The sequence below is a fragment of the Passer domesticus genome, chromosome 2 (assembly GCF_036417665.1).
Source record: "Passer domesticus isolate bPasDom1 chromosome 2, bPasDom1.hap1, whole genome shotgun sequence".
NCBI lineage: Eukaryota > Metazoa > Chordata > Aves > Passeriformes > Passeridae > Passer > Passer domesticus.
In genome coordinates, this window is record NC_087475.1 from 39,008,673 (window position 1) to 39,033,836 (window position 25,164).

Sequence of the window (25,164 nt, forward strand, 5' to 3'; positions counted from 1 at the left end):
AAAATCAGGGCTACCGAACATTTCTGAGCCCTGGCTCTCAAATTATTTTGTGCCTTTCTCCACCTGCAAAGTAAGTGGAATCATACCTATGAAGAGTTTAAAGGCTTGAAAATTTATAAGCAATGAAAAGGCACCCAAGCCCTCTTTTATATACTTCCTCAAAAATATAAAATACCTCTCAAGTATACATATTATCTTGAAGTGAAAATAATTTTTTTTAATAACTTCTTTTTACCTATTTTTCATGTGGTATTTTCAAGCTCTTCATCATGAACATGAAGACTACACATTTATTTTAATTTTTTAATTAAAAGCTCTCATTGTAATGTACTATTCTAATTTCAAAATTTAAAGAAAAAAGCTCCAAAGTACTGCAAGAATTTTTATAAAGTAAGGAGAAATTGTGCTACTTTATTACTGGCTTGCAATAGCATTTCTGGTTTCAGGAGCTGCCACTGTTTGTGGTAGTAGACAAGTAAAGAGCTCTCTCTGTTCTGGCATTTAACTTATTTTTTCAATTAAGGTTTAAAAAAAATCAATTGTCTAAAAATAAATCATTCATACAATTAATCATCTGACTGAAAGGGGATATTTCATTCTTCTTTTGTTTGATACTTCAGTAATCTTTGTCAGCTTTGCAAAGCTTAAATCTTCTCACAATATGTTTCAGTTATTGGCCTAATTAACATACAGCTTTACATGATTGAGTGATCAGTGCAAATTAGATACCAACAGGGGCCATTGACCTAATGTGCAGGCAATCCCTAGACTAGATCCTCAAAATTTTTAATGACTTCAGACTGTGGAGTTAGCACCACATAGCACTGTGTGGCTGAGCCCTGAGGTTAAAAAATAGTTTTTCTGCAGTTAAGAACAGTAAAGAGGACTTGAGTGTGCCCAGAACACTTCATGGTGTCTCACTCCTACCAATGAATGGATCAGTAAAAGGAAGATGAAAAGTGACCTCAGTCATTATTGTTATGCCACTGCAGAAGTTAAAGTGACATTTTGAAGTGAACTGTCCCTTTCTTTGAGAAAACTCAGCCTCTTTATGATATTCATTTTACTGGAAAAGGGAGAAGGTAGATAACATAAAAATTCCATATTTGTAACAAATTAAAAAGTGTTTATACTTCTGATGGGAAAAAAAAATCTCTGAGCACCTGTAATTAATTGGTGCACTATTACCTTAAAACTGGTCACAGGTGTTGATGACTAGTACTCATCAGGAGGCAGAGTCAAGGTATTTGTAAAGCCAAAGCCAAATGAATCTCTTGGCTCTGCTTAATTCCTTTCTAGGACTTATTTTGGGAAATACAAGGCCTGATAACATTGGATTAAGGTCAGAAGCATTTCTGTTGCTAAAATTTGGGGAGGAGGGATAGGAAAGCCCTTTTTAAAATGCATGTAAGAATGCTAGTTTGGGTTTTGTCTGTGACATCTGCCTGTGTTGGTCTATTTTAAGAATAGCTAGGCTGTGTAAAATTGTGGTTTGCTTTGTTAGAAACTTTACATTTTAAGCAGTTGTTTGAGCTGCTTACCTTACAGCCTAATAATAGTTGTCCAGAACCTTCTTCCCTGGCTTCCTAGTTGACTGCATTATAAGCTAGACCTGTCACCCACAGGTGACAAGTGGCACAGTCCACCAAGCCCACTCTTACCCAGGAAATACCTGAGCCACCAAATCCTGGTGGACTTTTTCCTGATGTCTGAAATCATGAATGACATCCGGGTTGTTTTGTTCCCTGATATTAGATGATGGATTGAATCAAGGCCCATTTGTTAAAAGGTTTTTTTGGCATCATCTGAAGCCAAAATAGTCTTTGTAACACTTCAGAGTGAATAAGTGTGCACTTCAAAACACAGACATAGGGTTGTCTTTCATTTTTTGCCCCTGTGTACAGCTTCACAAAGTGAAACAAAGGGAGATTTATTGGAAGAGGCTTCATATGATTTCCATTAATTTATTTATTCACTTGTTCTTCTATTCATTCACATATTTTGAAAAGACTCCATTCATTTCATTTGTGCATAGCAGATAAAATTAATTACTGCACTGCAGATAATAGCACATAAAGGTCATCCTCAGAATTGTGTTTCACTTTGGTGTCTTTATCATGCTTTGAAGATAATGGTTTGATGTTGTTTGTACACTGTGGAGTGCACTTCTATCCCTTGGGAAGCATACTGAGAAAACAAATAATAGTAACAGAATGGTACAGCATAGCTGTTCTGCAGTGTTTGTCCCTGCTTTAAAAGTCTCAGCTGCTTAAAGCAGTGCCTGATGAGAGTGCAGAGTTCCTCAGTCCGTAAACATGAAGATATTGATCTGAAGACACTGAAATTGATGAATCTGGTGTGTGAGAAAAGGGATGTGGTATTCTGGTGGCTGTTAAATTATTCACAATGATTTGTTGCTCTGGTGCATTTCTGCAATATTCTTCCTGTGCATCCTCCTCTCACCCAGTGCTGGACTAGTCAATTTTCAATGGGTCTGGGGTCATAGAAGGGTGTTTTGTTTATGAAATGTTTTCCCCCATACACAGTGCAGGAGTATAAATGAGGTTTCTTGGGAGAAAAGTGTTAGATTTCATGTCTATTCCCACAGAATTTTTTCTTATGGACAAGTGCTATGGGTTTACTAATGGTCACAGAGCATATGGTTCAGCTTCCCCACATTGAACTGGGCAACAAATGAGGCTCATTGGCAATGAAGATGCAGACAGCAAGCAGCATGTGCTCAGGGCCTGCTTTGGGAGAGATTTCAATTTTTTCTTTTCATGTCTGTGAGTAGGAAAAGGAAATTTAATTGTCACAAGTTTAATTATCACACGATGGAGTTAGCTGGGTCTCATCAAGATTTTTGGTCACACTGTGGGCCTGTGTGGGTCATGTGTTGGAGATGGTCTGACACGACCCGGCTCCTGGGCCAGGGGCGGTGTGTACCTGTGCCCATGCAGTCCCAGCCCTGGCTGTGCAGTGGCTCTGCTGCTTCTCCCTGTGGGCTGCAAAGCACCTGGGAAGTGCTGAGTTGGCAGGACTGTGGCAGGGAAGGGAGAGGATGAGGAAGAATGAGTGATATGAGGAACTCAGGGGTTGAGGTTGATAACAGCTTAAACTCCCTTTCTTCTTCTTCTTCTTCTTCTTGAAAACTAGCCCCTGATGTTTGTTAGTGGTATGTTTCTGCTAAGGGGCGATTTTATGGCTCAGAAAGGCATTTTTTGGATGCATGTAAAGAAGATGAGAGAGGAAAGTCGCCCCATTTAAGCTTATCTTCTCATAAGCAGTCTGTAGAGTTCAACTAATTTCTGACCTGTGAAATAGCGGTAAATCTTAAAGATGCTCTTTTTTAAATAAAATCAAGAGTATACATTTTAAGGCATCTGGGAGGCTTGGTAGTTTTTTAGGAATAGTAATGATGTTTGAAAACTTCTCCTTGTACATACTGCTCAATTCAGAACATTTACGCTGTCCAAAAATCTAAATAATTTATCCAATATCTTATTGAAACTGTTAATTTGCAGGCAGCTTTCACTAGAAAGATGCCTACTTACTTTTTCATTAATTAACAATTAATGTTCAAGGTATGGTTTAGAGAAAGAACTGGAGTCCTAACAGTAGTCATGACTACAACATGTTGGTGGACTACTACAAAAGGCATCTGGTTATGGCTGTGCAGTTGTGGGGAATATGACAATCTTTTGCTCAAGGTCACAGTCATTCCTCAGAGAAACTGAGATAACTCTCAGTGCATCAACCCAGTATTCAAACAATGTGGCTTGCAAAGAAATTCCCTGTATAGAAATTTAAAGAGAAGAAAACACCATCTAGTGCTTAACTTCAGCTGCTGTGGGTGATGGGATAGGTTCTTTCTAGGAATGTATAAGCTGTTACTGTGGTTTAAGCCCAGCTGGCAACTGAGCAGCATCAGCCACTCACCCAACCTCCCTCTCTTCACCCCTTGCCCTGGTGGGCAGGGGAGGAGAATCAAAGGTAAAACTTGAGTGTTTAGGTAAGAATAGGTTAATAATTGAAAGCAAAGTAAAATAAAATAGTAATAGTAAATAATTTTAATAAAGGTAATAAAAAGGGAAAGGGAAAAATCCAAACACATGATGCACAATACAATTGCTCATGAACTATTGGCTGATGCAGGCCCTATTTCTGAACCCAGGTTGGCTCCCCCTCCATGTAACTCTGCCAGTTTATATTCTGGGCATGGTGTTCCATGGTGTGGAATATCCCTTTGGCCAGCTCAGATCACCTGTCCTAGCTGTGTTCCCTCTTAATTGAGTTTTTGGGTATTTTTGTGGACGTCCTCAGTGCCAGAGCAGGAGGGCCAAAAAACCCCCATTCCTTTGGTTTACTATGAACTTATAGAAACCCAAGACATCAGAGTGTTATCAATGTCATTCTCATTCTGTATCCAAAATACAGCACTGAGAAGAAATTAACTCTATCCCAGCTGAAACCAGGACAGCCCTAAAAAAGGTATCCCACTTTGCATTTTGAGCAAGTGTTGTATAAGTCAGAGGTGTTAAATTTGAAGTGTTTAGGGCACATCTGGGTCATCTGCAACCAGGAAAGAATGCAATATATCCAAAGTAATTGTAATAGGCTACAAAATAATTTGAATTACCTCTGATGCCTTTGCTAATTACAATGTGATCCTTGGCTATTGATAGAAGTATTTCAAAGGAGACATAGCACTGAGTCTCGAGGACATTGTTAGTGCTGATGAGATTGGTCATAATCAGTAAGTGGCTCATCATGCTCTTAAAAGCCAGTTGGGAAAGCCAGTAATACAGAAAAAGGCCTCAAAGGAATGGTGTCACTGTGTGTCACATTACTCATATCATTAGATGGATTCTCTTAATAGCTTTTTGTCTGGAAATAATTCTCTATGACAAGCAATATTTGTGTCATTAAATGTTTGTGCCATGTAATAGGATGCAGGCTGGAAGAGTGTGAGAGAAAAATTGGTGATATATTTTGAAGCTCGGATTCATGCTCCAACTTTTTTCAGTGTAAGGAGCATAAGCTAAACATGGAATTAGAAAAAATGAGAAAAAAATTCCAAGAGTAAACTATTTTTTTCCCCATCCTTAATTTCCTACATTTATTTAGAACAGGTTCAGTGTGTTTTGACAGTGGTGGCCCTGCCAATAGATTACTGCTGTCCAAAAGGGAAAAGCATTTCTGCTGTAAGTGCCCCTTCAATTTTGGGAAGTAGCTCTTAACACACTGGTTACTAAACCTAAAAGTAATAAAAACCACTGTGTAATTCTGACATCCTTTCAAAGATTTTTAAGAGGTTCAGCTGTTCTGAAGCAATGAAACTTAGCTGTTCAGGTTGATATGTTCAAGTTTATTCAGGTTGTTAGGTTTTTTCCTGCAAATAATTGTACAGAGTGGTTCTTCCAGGGCTTGTTTATACTCTGTAGCTACTCAGTTACTGGAGAATCTGTAGGGTGCTTTCTTTTTCACCAAAGGAAATTTCATAAAAGGAAATTGTCAAATCAAAAGCAGTGCAAAAAAAAATTAAATTCAGAATAACTAAATAGATAATCAGTAATCAGCTGGTTGTTCATTTTGTTGCTGAGTCACAGGCTGCACCCCAAAAAGGCTGTTTGTGAGTGAAGGTACAGAATTGGCTTAAATGAAAGCTGGGCACTTACCTGTCTGTGATCTGAGCCTTGTTGTGGCGGGGGAGAAAGGATAAACCCCATAAAAGTGGTGTGTTTCAGATACTGTGTGTCTCTTGAAGGTGTGCCAGAGACTGTTAACTCATTTAGTGAGATTATTTGATCTGTTTTCTTATGACAATACATAAAGGTGCACTTCCTCCTGCAAATCTGCGCAGCAGAGCTCATTTGGGCAAAATTTCATTGTTCCATACCTAATAATTCTCAAGTCTAAAGAGAGACAGTAGGAACACAGTAGGTTCAGACCTATTCAACAACACAGGAAGCTGAACTGCTTCCAGAGAGCCTGCTTTGTCTCCTGGCAGACTCCCCGAGACAGGATATTATGGGAAGACACCTCTGTCCCTCCTCCACCGCCCATCTCCAGCCCTTTATGTAAGAGCTGCTGCTCTCTTTTGTTTTTGCAGCAAAGAGGTGGCTCTGTGGGGCCCAAATCCACAGCAGGGTGTGCAGGAGGCGTGAGTATTAAACATAAGGTGACTCACACAACTGCCCCAAAGCAAGGGGTCTGGGTCTCTCTTGGATGGCCTGTGGCTCTTCATCTGTCCAAGAACAAAGCTTCCCTGAAAAACAACACCACACAGGTGGTCCCATGAGGGGCAGTGGGCAGTTCATGCTCATCCCTCCAACTCTTCCAGGGGACTGGAATTAGGCCCCAAACCCCACATGAAATACTGGGCTGTGCTTTCTCCAGGGCAAGCACAGGCACTGTAAGCTTTTGATGTTCCTGCTGAACTGGGCAGTGGGCTTGCTCATCACCTTGTTTGATCCACTCGTGGCAGAAGAAGACTGAGGGTAACCAGCTGGGTCAAGGCTGGAGGATTTTCTTTGCATCAGCACAAGATAGGCAGCTGTGGTAGTAAGAGAAATTGTGTGAAGCATACCTAATCTCTCCTAGTCACACATATCTGCTGATGCCTTAGAAAGGCATCTGGCTTTTAGATACCAAATCACATTATCCAGCATCCTGGGCAATATATCTCATACTGCTGTGAGCTCTGCTCCACCACCAGAGCGCAAGAAATGCTGAAATCCAGGTGCTGAAGCAGTCAGCCCATTCTTGAGGTGATCACAAATAGAAACAAGTGTCTTTATGTTATTTCCAGCCACCCATAATTTGAGTCAGAACTCTTTTCAGTCTGACCTGAAATAGCAGTATCACTTTGTATCCTCAGTACTATCTTTTCCTTGTTTCTGAATGTGACAGTTGTTCCCACTCACATGGAGGAAAGGAGTACATCTGCACCCCAACGTGCCATGGTAAGAGCAGAGGACTCATAAATTCCTAATTTCCTATAGGGCTCATAAGGCTGATGATAAGCCTTTCTCCAAACCCATGAGACAATATCACCTAATCTAGCACAACAGCTTTTGTCACTGCCATGGCATCAACTAACTCCAGGCTTCATCTTCAGTTTTAACCTTGGAAGATTTACATCTCAGTGAAGTCTTGGATGTGCCAGTTTTCTTCCTAAAAGCTTCTGTCTCCACTAGATGAGGCAATGCTGAATATTTTAGACCCTATGAGCCTTTTGTGGCTTTGCAGCTAGATTGGTCCAAAAAACTGATGAATTTGTGCTGATAGTTGGGTTTAAGAATTTATTCTGCTTATTCTGGTGAAATCATTATAGCTGTGCTACCACAGATCAGTTGCTACGAGTGAGGCCTTGCCTACAAGAATGCTCTAAAATGGCTACTATTTCTGTACCAGAAAAATGTCATAGTTAGATTTGAACTGCTTCTGATAGTTGAGATCTGCAGAGAACTGCTCTCTTTTGGAGCAGAGCTCAGTGCTCAACCTCAGGAGGCCTGTTTGGATTCACTGCCCAGATCTGGTAATTTAAAAGGTCAGTTAGGATTCTGGTTTTAACTATCCCTCTTTTTCTCAAAACTTTGGAGTTGTGGGAAGTTCTTTGGTAAGCACTCTGGAATATTGAAGAAAAAAATGAGAGTTTCTTAAGAGTACCTGGAATTTGATTAGAAACATCCTATATTCCTGTTTTCTTGCTAAAGTCTGCTGTCTTTGCAAATAGCAAGGCTATAAAAAATTGAAATTACTTCCTGGCTATCATGGATTTTTAGACTCATGACTGAATAGATGTTACAGTGAGTTTTCAGATGTTTCCATTAGCACAACTCTTCTGTTATACTGCAGGTGTTCACCCAGAAGGGATGCCAGTTGCCCTCCTGTCTGATGCTGCAATCTGCAATTGCAGTGAGTTGCTGGATGCCTGGCAATGCCACACAGCAGTTTTTTCCTTTTTACACTGTGGAACAGATAATCACCGCATTTCTTTCCAAATACTGTCATGCTCAAACCTTCTCTCTTTAACCTTGAAAAGTCAGGATCACACAGACCGTACATTCTACTGCATAACTTGTAAAGAAATCTAAGAAATGTATTAGCTTTTTCTTCACTTTCTTTCACTGGAGTACTTCACAAGAAACCTTGCTTATAAACCTTCCAGTGAGCTTGGTGGCAAAATAATATCAAACTGGACAGACAGCTGAGACCCCTTTTAAGGGAACTCTAAATTTGGTGATGGAAGGTTTCTAAACTTAATAAGCATCTGTAATGGACTTTACATTTTGTGCAATTGGAGTGCTTAGTGGCTGTTAGGCAGAGAATTAAGGCTTAATGTAGATTTCAATGTGTTTGATTTGACAGAGGCCATGTAATTTTTGTGTAGTACAGTAACATTTATAAGCTGATTCAAGCACTTCATGCAGGCGTGCTGTCCAGGTTTTCTTATTACAATTATGCATAATAACAATACAGTTATATGAAAATGATAGTGCTTGGGTAATCACAATACTGGGAGCATTTGCCCTTTATTCTGAAGAGCAGAGAAGTGGAAAAGTGCTGGATGTGGAGAAAGGAAATTAATGTTTGCCCTTGCAGAACATTCTCCTTCCGCTGGATTTACATACAACTCATCATACCTTTTCTGCATCTTGGTTATGCTTCTGTCCAGTTCAGCAGGAGACACGTTTCTGTTTGATGTTGGGGAATAGGTCCAAAGTTGAAAAAATTAGTTTTGGTTAGTCTTGTGGGAGAGTGTACACAAACATACAGTGGTTTTCTCTGATTGCCCCGCTCTCTTCATATTCATGTAGTACTTAGCAAATGGTCTGACTAGTAGGAAGGGGGATGGTACACGGGAACAAACACACTGGCTGTAAACATGCTGCTTTCCAGATAAGCAGTATTTTCTGTAGTGGCTTTATTCTCATGCTGAAGGTCTCTTCTGTGGCCCTGGGCATTAGGAAGCTTGCCCGTGCCACAGCTCCTTCCAGTCCTCTGCAAAAAATCCTAAGCAAAGTTGCCCTTTGAGTACATGGTTGCTCAGCACCATGAAGCACACAGGGCAACAAAAATGCTCACAATTTTCAAGACTGACTTTTCACCTGTGTGGCTTGGACAGGTTCTGACCTTTTACCCTGCCCAAATATGCTCTAGATGCTGAGTAAGGGGACCTTACTGGTGATCAAAAATTTTGCCCACCTATTTCAATTCTTCCTGCAAAGACTGGCGAAACCCAAAGCGTGACTTGTTGACTCCTCATGTGTAGTTTCATCCTATCTGAACTTCCTTTTCTTCCTTTTAGTGAAGTCCTCCTTCAGTGAAATTGTACTAAAAATAGATGTTGGCTTATGCTCCAGCACCTCTTTGTGTAACTGCCGAGTGCTGGACACTGAAGTGAGGATGTCTGAACTTCTCCTTCCAAAGAAGCTGCTTAGACACCCAAAACCAGAATTTAAATAATATTGAATATGTAAACCCATGTCATTTTACACCTAGTTTAATACTGATCTCCTATACTTGCCTGTTACTGCCTTTAACAAAAAATACAACACAGTTCTGAATTTTATGTAGCATGATTAATTATTGGCTAGTTTATTCTGTTTTTTGAGACTTTATGTACCTTAGCAGATGGTGTTAAAGTTGCTGTAAATAGTTTAATTTCATTTCTTCCCACCTTCTTAGCTTTACCCTTTGCTTTTAATTATTTGCTTGCAAACTAGCTGACACAAACTAATTGAACACACTGATAACAATGGATTGTAGTAAAAATATACATTTTAAGATGTCAAGATTTAAGAATTTGACTGTTTTTAAGGAAAAAAATTCAAGAATGTGTCAACATCTTTATTACAGGTTATTATAAAAATAATTTAAAAATCCATTCTGGTGTTATATGATAGATATTCCTAAAATTTGGCTGCTTATTGTCTTAGACACAGTCACACTGAAAGGGAGAAACACAAAGATAAACTTTGTCATATTCTAGTTCTGCAAAACCATCTTTTTTTGTGTGGGATCCAGAGTTGGGACCTTTGTCAACAAAAATGCTGGGAACAGATTTTTACTCAGTTATGTCATAATCTCATTTTCAGACATCTAAATATATAGCATTTTCCAAGGTGTGCAGTATGTGCTATTAATATGGTTCAGAAATATCTGTAGGCATTTAATTCTGAAAGTTAATTATTTCAGGCAGGAATATAGGTTTGAAGTGCCATTAAATGTACTGCTGGCTAATATAAAAGAAGACTTTTAGGAGACTTTCTGGATTACTGGTTAGACAGGACACTTCATGGTGCTCAGAGTTGTGCTGTGTGTCTCAGACAGTGAATCCAGAATCTGACACAGTGGGAGCTTCTAAAGATTGACCACTTTTGAAGTCATGTACGTATCAACGCATATACATTGCACCCAATCATATTAATTTCATTTTAGATAGTAAAAAAAAATAATTTTTCTACATTCTAAAGTACTGGCAAAAACAAATAAACCAAACTATTAAAAATTGTCAATACTAAAAATAGTATTCTTGCTGCCCTGTTATTAATGGCAATCTCCACACCTTACAATCTTGTATTTCCTGCATCATTTGCTGCAGTATAGAATGTCATTCTTTTAAGAAACTGCATCTGTCAATGTATAGAATAGTTTTACAAGGTCTTGTCAGCAACAGTGGTGTGTGAGTTAAAAAAGAATAGTTTAAGAACCTTAAGTTTCAGGTGATTTTTTTGGCTAACTTACCTGAAGCCCAAACCTGAATCCAATTGAATTTTAATAAAGTAAATAAAAAAAAAATAATGCATTCCAACTTAGGACAAAAACATTCCTTCTCTCATGATTGTAAAATAACCTAATTTTTCTCTTTATAGAACTTTCTGTGCTTTCAGCAGCTACCTTTTACACTCTCGCAACCTTTCAATCTGCTTTTTCACAACCATTTCACTGTTCTACTCCTTCTCAGCTTCTTTATAAAGGATCTTCTTAGTTCAGCAGTGAAGCATTAACTTCTTTTACCTGGCACCAGCATCATTTGCCATCAAATGAAAAAAAAATGGCCCAACTACTTTGATAGAGTTGCACAGGTTCCTGGTTTTATAAAAAAGGAAAAGCTAAATTTAGCTAGAGTTACATTTACTGAACTGCAGCCTGAAGCTGAAACCAGTTTTCATTTTGAAGTTCTGTTCTTCCCCAGCTATAGTACTGGCTTGCAATACTGGCTCGACATAAAATAGATCACATTCATGCTGGAAGCAGACATTAGTGTCTTCCAAAAAATTCAAAATGAAACTCTTCTTTGCATCATCCTTCTCTAAAGTTCTGACTTTAATCTGTGCATCTCCACTGCTCAAAATAGCCCCTTATTGATATACCGAATGATTCTCCTTGCACACCTCTATGGTAACTGCACTGTAGGAACATCGGTTGTATCCGAGCAAGGCTCCAAGTGGTTCTGCAGTCTCCAGTGTGTGGTGCAGTTCTTACCTCACCAGTGGGAGTTTTTTCCCCTGCTGCAGAAGCACGAGAACATTATTCTAAGTATGCCCATGGAAATATACAGGGAAAGCTATAAATATGAACATATTAATTAAATGCTTATATGCTCTGACATTTAAAGACACTCAGTAGTAGTCAAAGATTATATGGCTGTGAACAATAAGGTCTATTGTAAGTTTTTCCTTTTACTTACAAGGAATGATGCCCATTTCTTCTGGCCATTCATTTTTCTTTACAGTTGCTATCAAAGGTAAATTAAAAGCATTTTTGGCTCCTTTCTGTATAAATTTATAGAGATAAGATGGGGCTTGTGTTGGTATTTTGACTTGCCCGTGGTGTTTGATTTGTTTAAAATTGTGCCTGGAGAAAAAATAGGGGTGTGTCTTAAGTCATTGCAAACATATGGTTTTGGTAGAGTTTTCTCATTTAAAGAGCTTCAGATGTTTTTAATGAACAGGGTGTAGGAAAAAAAAAATCACAATTTATCCAAGTAGGAAAAAAAAAAACCTAAACAAAAAAAACAAATAGCAAAGCTTAAATACATAACATCCTTTGTATTACCTAGGATATTCATGTAGTGCAAGCATTCAGTTGCAAAATCTCTTGTGCTTTAGCATTTTTGAAATGTTAATAAAATGTTATTGGGACATTACTGGTATTTTTATACCCACATGTACCTTTTACTGGTACTGCTGTACCTGTTTTGCCCTTCATACTTGGTCTAATAAAAGAGCATGAGTAGTTACAATGAATAATGCATTTGAAAAATGTTGTCCTTCTTTTCCCTGTCTAAGCCAGTTGCATGTTGTTACAGTTTTCCAGCACTTACTTGCCTGTGGCTTTTCCAAGACAGCTGCACAGTATGATAGGCTTCATCCAAAGTAGCATTCCTTCTTTCATCTCCAGCTTCTCAGTAGTTTTTATTACAGTGTCATCACTGCTTTCTTTTTATTCAGACAGTTTTTCTTTATATTCCTAAAGGTGCATTTGGAAAGGGATCGCAGAATCACAGTTGTTATTGAAATAATTAATTTTATCTCTTTTTAATTTACTACCGTCTTAATTTTTTGTCTTAACTGAAGATGTCTTAACAACTTCAGTTAAACATTTATAAAAGCTCCTATTCCTCTTAACTTCTGTGGAATAAGAAAAGAATACAGTAAAAATATGCACTATAACTAATGTATCTTCTTCTTGTCTTTCTCTTTTCTTCTGCTGATTTTCACTTGGGTTTACTGGGCTGTTAGTGCAAGACTCTCATCACCAGGTTTCTCATGAATACCAGAATACCTCTAAATTTTCTGCTCAACTGTGCATCCATAACTGGATGCATTAACATCACAGAAGTCAATAAATATTTAATTAATAGCAGTACACGAGACTGAGGGGTCAGAATTTGTTGCAAGTAGGTGTTGTCATCAAACAGAGCTTAATAAAAAGGAATTTTGCCTAACATGAACTTCAGTTTTAGGCTACTGATTCCCTTAATTTAATCTGCTAAACTATTTTCATAGAAATACAAGTGAAAAAAGTTGGATACCTCAGAAGTATCCAAAGGCAGAGCCATTTTGCTGGAATCTGTGTATCTTTGGACAGGTGTGTTATTCTTCTGTAGTAATTTCCTGTTCTCCATTTGAAATATGAGGAACTTTATTATTTCCTTTGATAATGGCTTTACCACCTAAAGTTTGAGTGTAAATTATCTGCTGGAGTCTGGTAAATTGTGCCAACAAGGCTCAAGACAGGCGCAAAATCTTGCTTAAGAGCAGCTTAATTTTCTTTGGAAAATGGGTGTGAAGTTGTTCTGTAGATTGCCCAAGATTTGTGCTCAGCTCCAGCTCAGCCTAAACCCTCTCTTACATGGTTTAAGAATTGCACATGGCCCAAGCACCTGTGTTAAGAAAGCAGAGCAGACTGCCCTATGAAGTCAGTGGGCGAGGAATTAAATTTCCTTGTCAGAGAGCAACTGGGATTTTCTGTGTTTTCACTTTAATTTCAGAGCACTTTATTTTTTTTTTAACAGCTTAGCTAAGCTCAATGCATATTTAAAGAATGGTACAAAAGATAATATTTAAGTGTGGAAAACTGTGAAAACAATTTAAACAAGTCTTTCAGTTAAGCTTGAACATTGCTTTCTGGCATGTATCCAAACAAGAAAAGCCTGCCATTTTATATCCAGTCCATTATTTTTGGAATAACAGCTGAAAGAATAAAACTCTAACTGGAGAACACGTGCTTTCATGTGTGTTCACAGTAGCAGGTACAATCTTTTACCCCTTGGGAACAGTTTATCTCCAATGTCTGTCACCTGTGTATTGACAGGTTGGTCAGAAGAACTTTTGTTGAAATGAAAAATGTCAATTATTGTTGCAAGTTGTTGCTACCAGGAAATAACACTCTTGATTAAGAACTGCTATTTAATTAGCAACAAATATTTGCTCTGTAGAGATTAATTTCAATGCAAATTAAGCTTAATGCATTTTTTGTTTAATTATCTGCTTTTGTAAATGGCAGGTACGAAGCCTCTCGGGTTATGGTATACAGCGAATGAACTTCTCTAGATAGACTTAAAAGGACTATGTTGCCCACAGGCATTGAATCTAGCATTGATTAGGAAATTTTCTTAAGGTTCTAGTTCATAAAGCAATATAAAATCAGAAATTCACTTAAAGTATTTAATATATTCTTAGCTCTAGGGCCTGCAACAGAAAAGTAAGGAAATTATTCAAAAGTGCTGTTTAAATGTTAAAAAAACAGAAAGCACCCAAATTCTCCCACCTAAAATCTTCTTAAATGTTTTTGGGGATCTGGTTCAAGAATTATGGAACTAGTAATAATGTGAAGGGTGTGGGAGATGCTTAGGCTTTCACACAAATGCTTGCACCCCCAATGTATTGATAAAATTTCCTCTTCAGAAATAAAGAAAACTCTACCACAGGACTGGGGGAGCTGCTGATACTGGGTAGATAACTGAGACTGTAATGCTACAGAAAGAATGCAAAAGATGTACTGCTTGTTCAATGGAATAAATTAAAAGGATATATGGAAATAATAAGTACTGAAGGAAATAGCATTGGGTCCTAGGGCTTTGTGCATGGTGATGTCATAGTGGCATTGGAGAGAAATGCATTGGCTAGAAATCTTGAACACCTGCCCCAGTTCCCAAAGCCATTCATAATCAATAGGGAAAATTAAAAATAATTTTTAATTGTTGAACTTTCTTTACTCTGCTCTTGCTGGTTGAGATTCTATGGGCTGGAGTTCCCATAGCCTTATTATAGCTTCAGAATGGGGAGATGAAGGACAGAAATAGTTATTTAAGTTATTTGATTGTGTTGATGCTTGCATATGTGAACGCACTGGAGGAACTCATGGAGAAAGCTGAGAGAGATGATCATTTACAGTGATACATATAATAACTAATGTACATCTTTATTCCTGACACTTAAGAACAAAGAATATTAACTAAAAGTACTGGCTAAAAAGGCTGAAGGAAGAGAACTTGATTTCTTTGATGAGGTGCTGGTAATACCAAGGCAGTACTTGAGAAGACAATCAAAATAGACTTGGAAAATCATTGCTGTTATTGCTTCTGGGCAAATTTTGTGTAACTAAACCCCACACAGCCACTCCCTCACTGTCCCTGCGTCAGGATGTGGGAGAGAATTGGAAGAGAAAAAGTGAGAAAACTCATGGGGCTAGATAAAGGCAGTTTAGTAGGAAAAATGAAATCCATGCACTCAAGCAAAGCAAAGAATTCATTTACTGCTTCCCATGGACAGGCAGGTGTTTCCATTTCCAGGAAATCTGGGTTCCAGTATGCCTAATGGTGTCTTAGGAAGAAGTATACCATCATTCCAAACTTTGCCCTTTCCCCAGCTTTGTATGCTGACCATGACACCATAGGGTAAGGGACATCCCTGTGGTCAGTTGGGGTCAGCTGTCCTGGCCAAGTCCTCTCCCAGCTCTTTGTGTACCTGCTCGCTGCTGGGATGAGAAAAGGCAGAAAAGGCTTTGGCTCTGCAAGCGCTGCTCAGCAACAGCTGAAACATCCCTGAGTTATCAACACTGTTTGCAGCACAAATCCAAAACACAGCCCCACTCCAGCTCCTGTGAAGAAAATTAACTCTCCCACAGTCAAAACCAGCACAGCAGATAACTTTAGCAGATAGCTAGAGACAGGATTCTTAGGGACAGGATTACAGAATTGGCACATGGCCATTGGAGGGCACTTAACAGTAGCAGTTTGCTCCAAGTCCTGTCAGTCGTATGCTGATACAAAGATACAGTTTGTTTCATTTCCCAAGGATGCATTTGAAGCTAAATCAGCTTCAATCTCATCTTTTTTTCTGTTGGCTGCATGAACCATAAATAAATTTTATTGTTGTAGATGTCAATCTCCTCAGCAAATCTCATCTAAGCAATCTCTTGCAAAATAATATCCTTCCAGTTAGTTCTTTTTTCAATTTCCCACTTAACAATACATGAGGCTGTCCTGGAAACTCAAAAATCTAGTAGAAATGAATTATCTCCTCAGAAATTTTTGGCAGTTTGAACCTTTTCTTTTCTCATGGCTTATTGAACTGACCTACAAGCCAGTCCTATTCCACCAGATTGCAAAAGAAGATGCTGACTGTGACACAGAGTTATGGTACTTTAGCATGAGTGGTGGTAGGTGCTTCTGATGGATAAATTTGATTTAGGTAAGATATCTATTGGAATATCTTAATTTTTTTTTTGTTTTTTAGTAACAGACCCTGAGTTATGCCAGCTTAAAAATTTCTTAACAGTCAGGTTTTGAGAAGTGGTGTGAAGTTGAGTTTCAATTTATTTTTTCTAGAGGCAGCCACTCTATGAAAGATAAAAACAATACCTAGTACCTGTCCTTTAAGTGCAGGAAGTCAAATGTCTTTCTCTCTGGTTTTCTTACCTAAAAAAGGGGCAGAGAGTTGAAGCAGCCCCAGTACGCCAATTACAGGCTTTTAATAAAGTCTTTTAATGTTTGTTTTGGGCACATTTCTTTTTATTGATTATTCAAATGACTGACAGCACTCATGTTCCTTAGTGCTGAATAATAAAACTATATAGAGACAGTTAAGTTAAAAAAAATGTTTCTACCATGGAGCCCCACTGAAGCATTCTTGCTCTATTGAAATTATTGTTCCATTCATGTGTCTGACACTTTCTTCTCCTTCATCAAGAGGAGAAAAGAATGTTAAACACAATGATAATTTTTGCTACCTTATATTCATACTTTTATATCTCCTTTGAATCATATGAAAAAGATAAAATGATGGGAAAATTCATTGGAGTTGCAGGTTTTGAAATGTAGTTAGTAATGAAATAGGCTGGAATCATGCAACCATGCATGTAACTGAATGTAAATTAATAGTTCCAGTTAATTCAGTAATGCTTTTCATATACATAAAATTAAAATAACATCTTTATTTTCATAGATGCACAAACACAGAACAGTTTACGTTGGAAGGGACCTTAAAGTTCACCTAGTTCCAACCCCTTTGCCATGAGCAGGGACCCTTCCACAAGACCTGGTTGTTCAGAGCCCCATCCAGGTCACTGAACACTTCCAGAGGGTTTCCATTTTGTATGGATAAAATTTAAGACTACTTTGTGCTTTTGTTTTTCCTCAGGCCTGGATGAGTTGATGACTTGGGATTGGAAAAAATAGGCTTAGAAATGGGAAAAACAATCTTATATTATAGAGACAAAAGTTATTCTATTTATTGTATGCTTTTCACTCTTCTATATGATAGCTACCATTTAGGCACTAGGAAAACTTCACAGGGATTAGGATTTCATACAGCATTTTTAATATTTATAGTTTTATTTTTACCTTCATTTCTTGTTCTTTCAGGCACACATAGTGAGATTTAAAATATATATTTTCAGATCAAAAGGAAAGTGATAAGATACTCTTCCTTTCCCCAAACTGTCTTGTTCTTCAGAACAGATTTATTCCTTTACAGATTGTAGGTGTGTGTTCATTCCTTAATGAATTAAGAATTCATGAGACACTGTCTTTGTCTCTCTTTTTTTTTTTTGTGGAGTTCTCTGTGCTGCTTGCTGTTTTGTATTGGTGCATGGTATTGTAACCTCTAAGTTGTGTGAAACATTATTGACATTTTTTTGGCCTGAAGTGTATAGACTGTGGTTGCCCTTGGAAGGAAAAAAGATGCAGTTTCTTAATTCATGCAACTTCCTTCTGTAAACTTGCATGCTTCATTTTAATCATGGTTGAACTCTAGATTGCATTACTATGCTGCTGTAATATTTTCAGTATTACAGGAGGGTTCTAGAAGACGAGAATAATTTTTGAGGGGAAAAAATCTCCACAGATTTGCTCTTATTTCAAAGGAGCCAGAAGTGTTAAATCTATACATTATGTTTTGTCACTTCTCCAGACTGTTTCCTCCAAGTGCAACAAGCTAACATGCTTTTCAGTGTGCACAGTGCAGATAAATGCTAATAAAATATCTGAAGTCATGGTGTAAGGTAGGGTTTACAAGCTCTTTCAAGCAGAGAAATGGTTAACGTAGGCACTGGCAAGACAGCAGATGGGATGATGAAATGCAGCTGCAAGGGATAAATGCACTCAGGAGAAGGCTGCAGAGGAGGGGAAGTGCCTAAGGAAGTAGGGAGAGCACTTAGAGGAGTGCTGGTAGAAGGGCATGCTGTGAGGCTCAAGGTGACACGAGCCTCTGAAATTAGGGAATGGGAAAACAGCTATGTGGAGGGGAAAAAAAAATAAAGATGCACTTTTGGGAATGGGTTTGAGGATGAGTAAATAAGGGCCTTTTTTTCCTAGCAAGGCTGCCCCTGGCCAGAATGAGTCCTGGTAGTCAATCTGTTTGTAGGAGCATGAGTAGGGTTCAGCTCCCCAAACTTCAAAAGTATTTTATGTGACACAAGTTGAGCTTGTTGGTGTTGGCTTAATGTTCTCAGGTAACTTTATGATGCTTATATCCTCAATTGTCTGTTCTGTTTATGCTGGATATTAAGTTCTCCACCTTTAAGACTGATTCCAAGAGTGAAGGAGGGAAAAAAGAAGCGCACAGTTTGCTTTCAGAAACTGCACTCACTCCTCTGCATTTTTTCTTACAGACTGTGTGGTCTGCAGCACAGACAGCACAAGAAAGCTGTCCTTTGCTTTTAATTAGTTTTTAGCTAGCTAAGGCAGAAAAGTTCCCCAGACTATAGCTTTTCTTTTTTGAACTCTGTTCAAACCTGCTCTAAACTAAAAACCCAAAAGAACATCAGGAGCTCATGCCTTTGGCCCACCGGGGCCTGGGATGCATTTTCCAGCAGAAGAGGGACTGATAAGAGCAAGCTGAGTTACACCCCAAAAATAAGGACTATCTGAATATGTCACCTCTTCAGGACAGTGAGAAGTTTTAATATTCATTTTCTATGCTTGTGAATACTTTGCTTGTTAAACATTTTTTTCCACTTTTCTAAAAAAAAAAAAAAAAAAAAAAAAAAAAAAAAAAAAAAAAAAAAATCTTTTCCCAAACCAGTTAGTAGAAAAACCACTTAAATCTGCTTTTCTAGAAGAACCCCTTTTAGAATTTCCACCCAAATTTGCCCTGAACCAAGACACCCCTTCGCTGTCAATGGAAAGAAACAGATGCTTTTAGGGCATGATTCATCTGACCTATTTTGAACACCTGCCTTAGGAGGAATTGAATCATACCCTAGAACTGTTTCTGTCTATTGACTATAAAGAGAGCCTGGGGCGACTAACTCAGATTTAAATACCTATATAATAGATATCTTGGCTTGGCCAGATATAAATGGTCCCAAAGAATACCATGTAAGTGCAGAAGTTAATGTTTGAATGTCATCATTGTGACAGGTCTAGAGCATGAGCACTGCAGAAATTTCTTGGGATTTACCTTAAACTCCACTGCTGTGTTTCTATACAGGATGTGGACAGTGGGAGGTGGTGGCACAGCCAGCTTTTGCCACTGGATGTATTCTGAGGTCTGATGGCTGCTGCAGAAAACTCTGGCTCTGCCAATTGCCCCAAAGCTCTGCTGATTCATAGGAATTGCTTCCTTTAGACCTTCAGGGGAGAAATTCACGAAGAGAGAGAGAGGGGAAAAAACCAAACCACCCCAGGTCCTTCCTAACTATGAAATCTGGCAAGCCTACCATGTTTTTCTATGTGCTAGACTATCTCACAGCACCACTTTAAAGGAGCACTTCACTAATTAGGAGGAAGATTGTGAAATTTTGCTACAGAAGGTTATCTTGAAGTGAGATTTTTTTTACATGGGCGAGGTTATCTTCACATGAGCTATTTTTCCCATTAAAATGTGCTCAGTTCTGTCTGAATGGCAAGCATCCATGTACCTCAGTTTGCCAAAGTTTGAGTTGGTATTTGTGGACATGTCTCACATGATGTCACTGTAATCAGGATTGCTGCTCTGACCCTCACTTGCAAAGATGAATTGTCCTGAAGCTTTTGTTTAGCATCAATGATGGCAGCCCTCAAAAAAACACATGAGGAAATTAGTGATAATTTTTCAAACTAGGGTTTGAATCATTTTTAGTAAATAAGACATTGGGTTAAACATCCAACATTAATTAAATGTAGCATAAATGTTAATCAAATGTGCACCATGAAGCTGATGTATTTACAAAGGAATTGTGGAAAAAATTTTTGAAGGAATGGGCTCTTCTAACTCTTGCATATCCTAAAGAATGAGCCCTCCTAATTCTTCAGCATTTCCTAAAGGCTGAATGAGTAAGTGACTTTGCAACCATAATAATATTCTTTGATGAAACAGCTCCCTGGACGGATGAGAGGTAGCAGTGGATATTGTCTACCTTGAGTTCAGCAAGGATTTCATCACTGTCTCTCACAAGATCCTCATAGGCAAACTCAGGAAGTGTGGACTGGATGAGTGGGCAGTGAGGTGGGTTAAAAACTGGCTGAACAGCAGATCCCAGCGGGTTATAGTCAGAGACACAGGGTCTTGTTGGAGGCCTGCCACTATCAGTTCCCCTCCAAGGTTCACCACTGGGACCAGGTTTGTTTAACTTGCTCATCAATGACTTGTATGAAGGGACGGATGTCTTCTCAGCAAGCCTACTGACAATACAGAGCTGGGAGGTGTGGCCAATACTCCAGAGGGCTGTGCAGCCCTTCAGAAGGGCCTTGACAGGTTGGAGACATGCACAAAGAAGAACAATATGAAGTTCAGTAAAGGCAAATGCAGGGTCCTGAACCTGGTGAAGAATAACCCCAGGCACCACGACAGGCTGGGGCCAGCTTGCTGGAAAGCAGCTCTGCAGACAATAACCTGGGGGTTGTGGTGGGCAACAAGGTGTCTATGAGCCAGCAGGGTTCTTCAAGAAGAGCATTGCCATGAGGTTGAGGGAGCTGATCCTGCCCCTCTACTCAACCCTGGTGAGGCCACATCTGGAATTCTGTGTCCAGTTCTGGGCTCCTCAGTACAGGAGCTCCTGGAATAGGTCCAGTGGAGGGTGACAAAGATGATGAAGGGACAGGAGGATATCTCTTATGGGTAAAGGCTGAGGAAGATGTACTTGTTCAGCTTTGAGAAAAGATGACTGAGAGGGGGATCTCGTCAATGTTTCTAAGTATTGAAGGGTGGAGCCAGGCTCTGCTTGGTGCTGCCAAGCAATAGGACCGAAGAGAATGGGCAGAGACTGATGCACAGGAAGTTCCATCTGAATGTGAGGATGAACTTCTCTACTTTGTGGATGACCGTGCAATGGAAGAGATTGCCCAAAGAGGTTGTGAAGCTTCCCTCAGTGGGGATTCAAGAAACTCCTGGACACAATCCTGTGCCATGTGCTCTAGGATGACCCTGCTTAAGCAGCAAGGTTGGACCAGATGACTCACTGTGGTCCCTTCCAACCCTACCCGTTGGGTGATTCTGTGATTCTTTAAATTAAAAATGTATGTGCAATATTAAAATATCTTAAAAACAAGGTTTTTAAAGTTCATTGTAATTATAGTGTGTGTATATAATCTTTAGAAACAGAAGTTTGAGACTGTGATTCTGTGATATTTGTGCTAAGTGAAATATCCTCTGTTATTATCAAGCATAAGCTTAAAATCATTGTAATTTATCTATAAGCCCATGACACACCAAGTTTGGCATATCTCCTTTTTCTTCAGTATAAGCTTGGATATTTATCAACACAACAGACTTGGCTAGAGGAAGTAAATTTAGGTTAAAATACAGATCTCTAATCTATGTTTAGTCTTTACATTTGCAGTGAGATGATATAATCACTGACTTTAAAAATGGCAATATTTGAATTAAAAATTAATGGAATTAATTCTTAATTATTTTATCATGTAGGAAAAAGTTCTGCCTACTTTTCATGTTAATTATCCAATTATTTCATACTCAAAGTACAGAAAAGATAACTTTTCAGTATCACCATTTTTCATTAAACCTCACCTTTAACCAACTTAAGCACAAAGAAGCAAGTTCTTTGTCTTTACTATATTTTTTGGTTTTCAGTCTGTGTTTTGCACGTTTTCAGATGCTGTGCTTTTCTTTCACAGGCAATTCAAATGACTCAAGGAGAATTAAGTCTTTGCTTAATGAGTAGTACATAAGCATGTTTTCAGAATTGGCCCTAAGAAGTGAATTCAAATCAGGAAAGATTTTTGTCAACACACTATACATTCTCCTGAAATTTAAAATAAAATTGTCCTTAATGGCAGATATACACAAAAAGATGAAGGTAAGATGATAATATATAATTTATGCTGTCTCAGTGCTTCAAGTTTGACTAAATGATCTTTAATGAACCTTCCAGTCCTGTGTTTGATGATACTCCCACATAAGGGGAGAAGAGAACTGAAGTGGCACAGATGAGGTCTGCTCTCTTACTATAATTCTATGGATGCTGAAGCTTTTTTTATAGCTAAAAGGGAACACATCCAACCTCCTATTCTAGTAACAGGAGTGGAGGAAAACCTGATTAGGAGAAAATTTTAGGATGATCCAAAAGTGTATGCATTGCTTATTGTATTTGCCATATGTATCGAGTTCTATTTACATTCCAATGTTGAATGAAAGGACATGAGGCTTAGATTTACAAAGAAAGGAATATTTAACTGATCGTATGTAATTATTAGAAATAAAATATGAAAAATCCCAAATTACAAGGCATGTGTCTCTATAGAAGCCAAGTAAAACAGATGAAGTTATCTGATAAAAAGGTTGGTAGAAAGAACTCTCTCATCCAGATAACCAAGTAGTTTAGCCAGGATGCCTAAAGCTCCAGGTAAAACTCTCAAATAATTTAATTTATTTCTCTTTTGCATGAATAAAAGGCAAAGCCAGGAGTGATACTAAGAAAGATAACACTGCCTTTTTAAGGCATATGCGTTTATCTATGCACTCTGCGTTGTTAACCACATTTGATACATTGGCTTAAAATCTATTATTTGAAGGGTTGGTTTCAAAGAAGATTATAAAAGAGATGTGGATGAGCCTTTTTGAAGGAAAAATATCAGCTTGTTCTTTGTTGATAGAGGTTTCTGACTCTCTAGCTGCACACGTTGTATATTTTTACTGTTACTGAATACTACTCATCAATAATACTGTTTCTGACTAAATTAAGGAAATATCTGAGGCAGACTAATTTTTTGCTTTTATCACCTTAAGATATGATTAGAATATGTAAAATAGATAGGGGAAATAATTTCTCATTAATTTGTTAAAAATAGTTGTAATTCAATCCTAGTGAACTCTCTCTGCATTAAGAAACATGTGGATGTAAATAAACCTCATATCTGGGACCTTCAATGTTTGTTCATATTTATATACATACATAGTATTTTTTTATGTGAAACTTTTGGTCACTGTTAATACTTCTTTCATTTTCAATATCAAATTTATATTTCCCCTTGCTGGGATTTTGCAAAGCTGTATCAGAAAAAGGGTCTAAATCTTTGGTATCTAGTGGAATTAGTCCACACGGATGACTTCTTGCAATTGCCAATTAACTTTTTCCCAGAGGGAAGCAGTAGCATAAGTGTGCCCTGTCTTTGATAAACAGGTCTGACATACACTCTAAACACTAACTTGAGAAATATATTCTGAGTGTTTCATGATAACAACAGAAGCTGCATAAGACTTAGTAAGCTGAGGGAGTAGAAAAACTTCAAGGAGAGAGGAAAAAATGAAATAATACCTAAAATGCTTGAAGATTTAGCAATAAGTCATAATAATTTGGATTCTGGTCTGACAAAGCCTTTATAAACTCTCCTGTGACTTTTTTAGTGTGGCGATTTTTATATCACTAAGGACAGGCAAAATGGGTTAAGTCAGTCACTGTCCACCTTGGTGTTCACCTGAAGTCCAATCACAACTGATTTTTTTTGTGATTTCATTGCAAGTTAAATATAGAATATGAGGGCATTTTAGTATGGTAAACATCCACTCCCCCTTCTGCAATTCCAGCCAGATAAATGCATTATTTTTTATTCTTAGAAAGTACTTGAGGTGCTTGTGGTGGTCAAGAACAACCTGCTTACATATTCAGTATGGTGAGTTTAGTGAGTAGGAAGGCAGTTCAAGGTATAACTCTCTCTGGAAGCCAGGAGCTCTGGTCATCACTTGTCCTTGTGACCCGGGAGCACAGGAGGAGTAATTGTGATAATAAGTACTGGTGATCATGCAGATTTCACTTAGCTGTCTGACTTGGCACTGACATGTAGCCAGGCCTCTTTTTTTCCATTGTGGTGTAAATGGACAAACTGAGAGCTGGTTTAATGAAATATCTATAATTTCAGAAAAAAACCCAAAAAAAAAACAAAACCCCCCCCCCCCCCCCAAAAAAACAAACAAAAAAAACCAAAAAAAAAAACCAAAAAAAAAAAAAAACCAAAAAACCCCACCAAACCCTCCCTAAGTTCTAAATGCCTTTTTTTGTCATGTTTTGGGATACTTCCATTATTTTTTTGTTTCTTTTTCCTTTTTTTTTTTTTTCTCAGTTGCTCATGTTTCCCTTTCTGGTTGTGAGAGAAAGCACTATCATCACTATAGTGCAGTAAGCGCATAATAGTAGTTTTATAGGTATAAAAGTCTAAGTGCTATTAGTGCTGAGAGGTATTGTTTTAGCAAGTGGATCTTGTGTGTAAGAACCTAATTTTTAATAACATAATTTGCTTAATGTTATGTATTCACAAAGTTAATAGTCAATTAAATTTTGCATGCACTGTCTTTTTTGAACCGAAATACTTTTGCCTGTCAGGTGCTATGTTATTAAAGAACATTAGTTAAATTAAAATTGCACCTAGGCTGAGAGCGTTCACAACACTTAATGGACTTTTTGCAGTTTGCTTCCCAGTACTTGTCTACTAACAAGATTACAGGCATATTAAGATGAATGTATTTGGGGGCAGGAAATTGTGTGCTTAAAAAATAAAGCCACTTTCAGCTGCGTGTCTTTTGAGCCATATATTTCTCACAGAGACGGTGCAGCAAGGTAAGCATCTCTCCTGCCATTGCTGCTGTAGTCCAGCAAGGCACTGAGCTGTAGCAAAGGGGAAGTAAGATGGGTGACTGTCCCACGTACTGTGAAATAAAAGGCTTAAATAGAAGTGAGGTCTGAGCCTGTCCTGCAAGAAGGGTGGTGTGTCCT

The 25,164-nt window shown here is 38.2% G+C and overlaps 1 protein-coding gene and 1 long non-coding RNA gene across 4 annotated transcripts in view; both read left to right on the top strand.

Annotated features, from left to right (window-relative positions):
• The window catches only part of FGF14 (fibroblast growth factor 14), a 382,286-nt gene that overhangs the window by 92,844 nt on the left and 264,278 nt on the right, over positions 1-25,164 (top strand). The gene's annotated exons all lie outside the window — the stretch shown is intronic.
• LOC135293780 (uncharacterized) lies at positions 1,216-24,338 on the top strand. The gene is made up of 2 exons (XR_010355871.1): positions 1,216-1,342; positions 19,449-24,338. It is a non-coding gene; the product is annotated as an uncharacterized LOC135293780 (long non-coding RNA).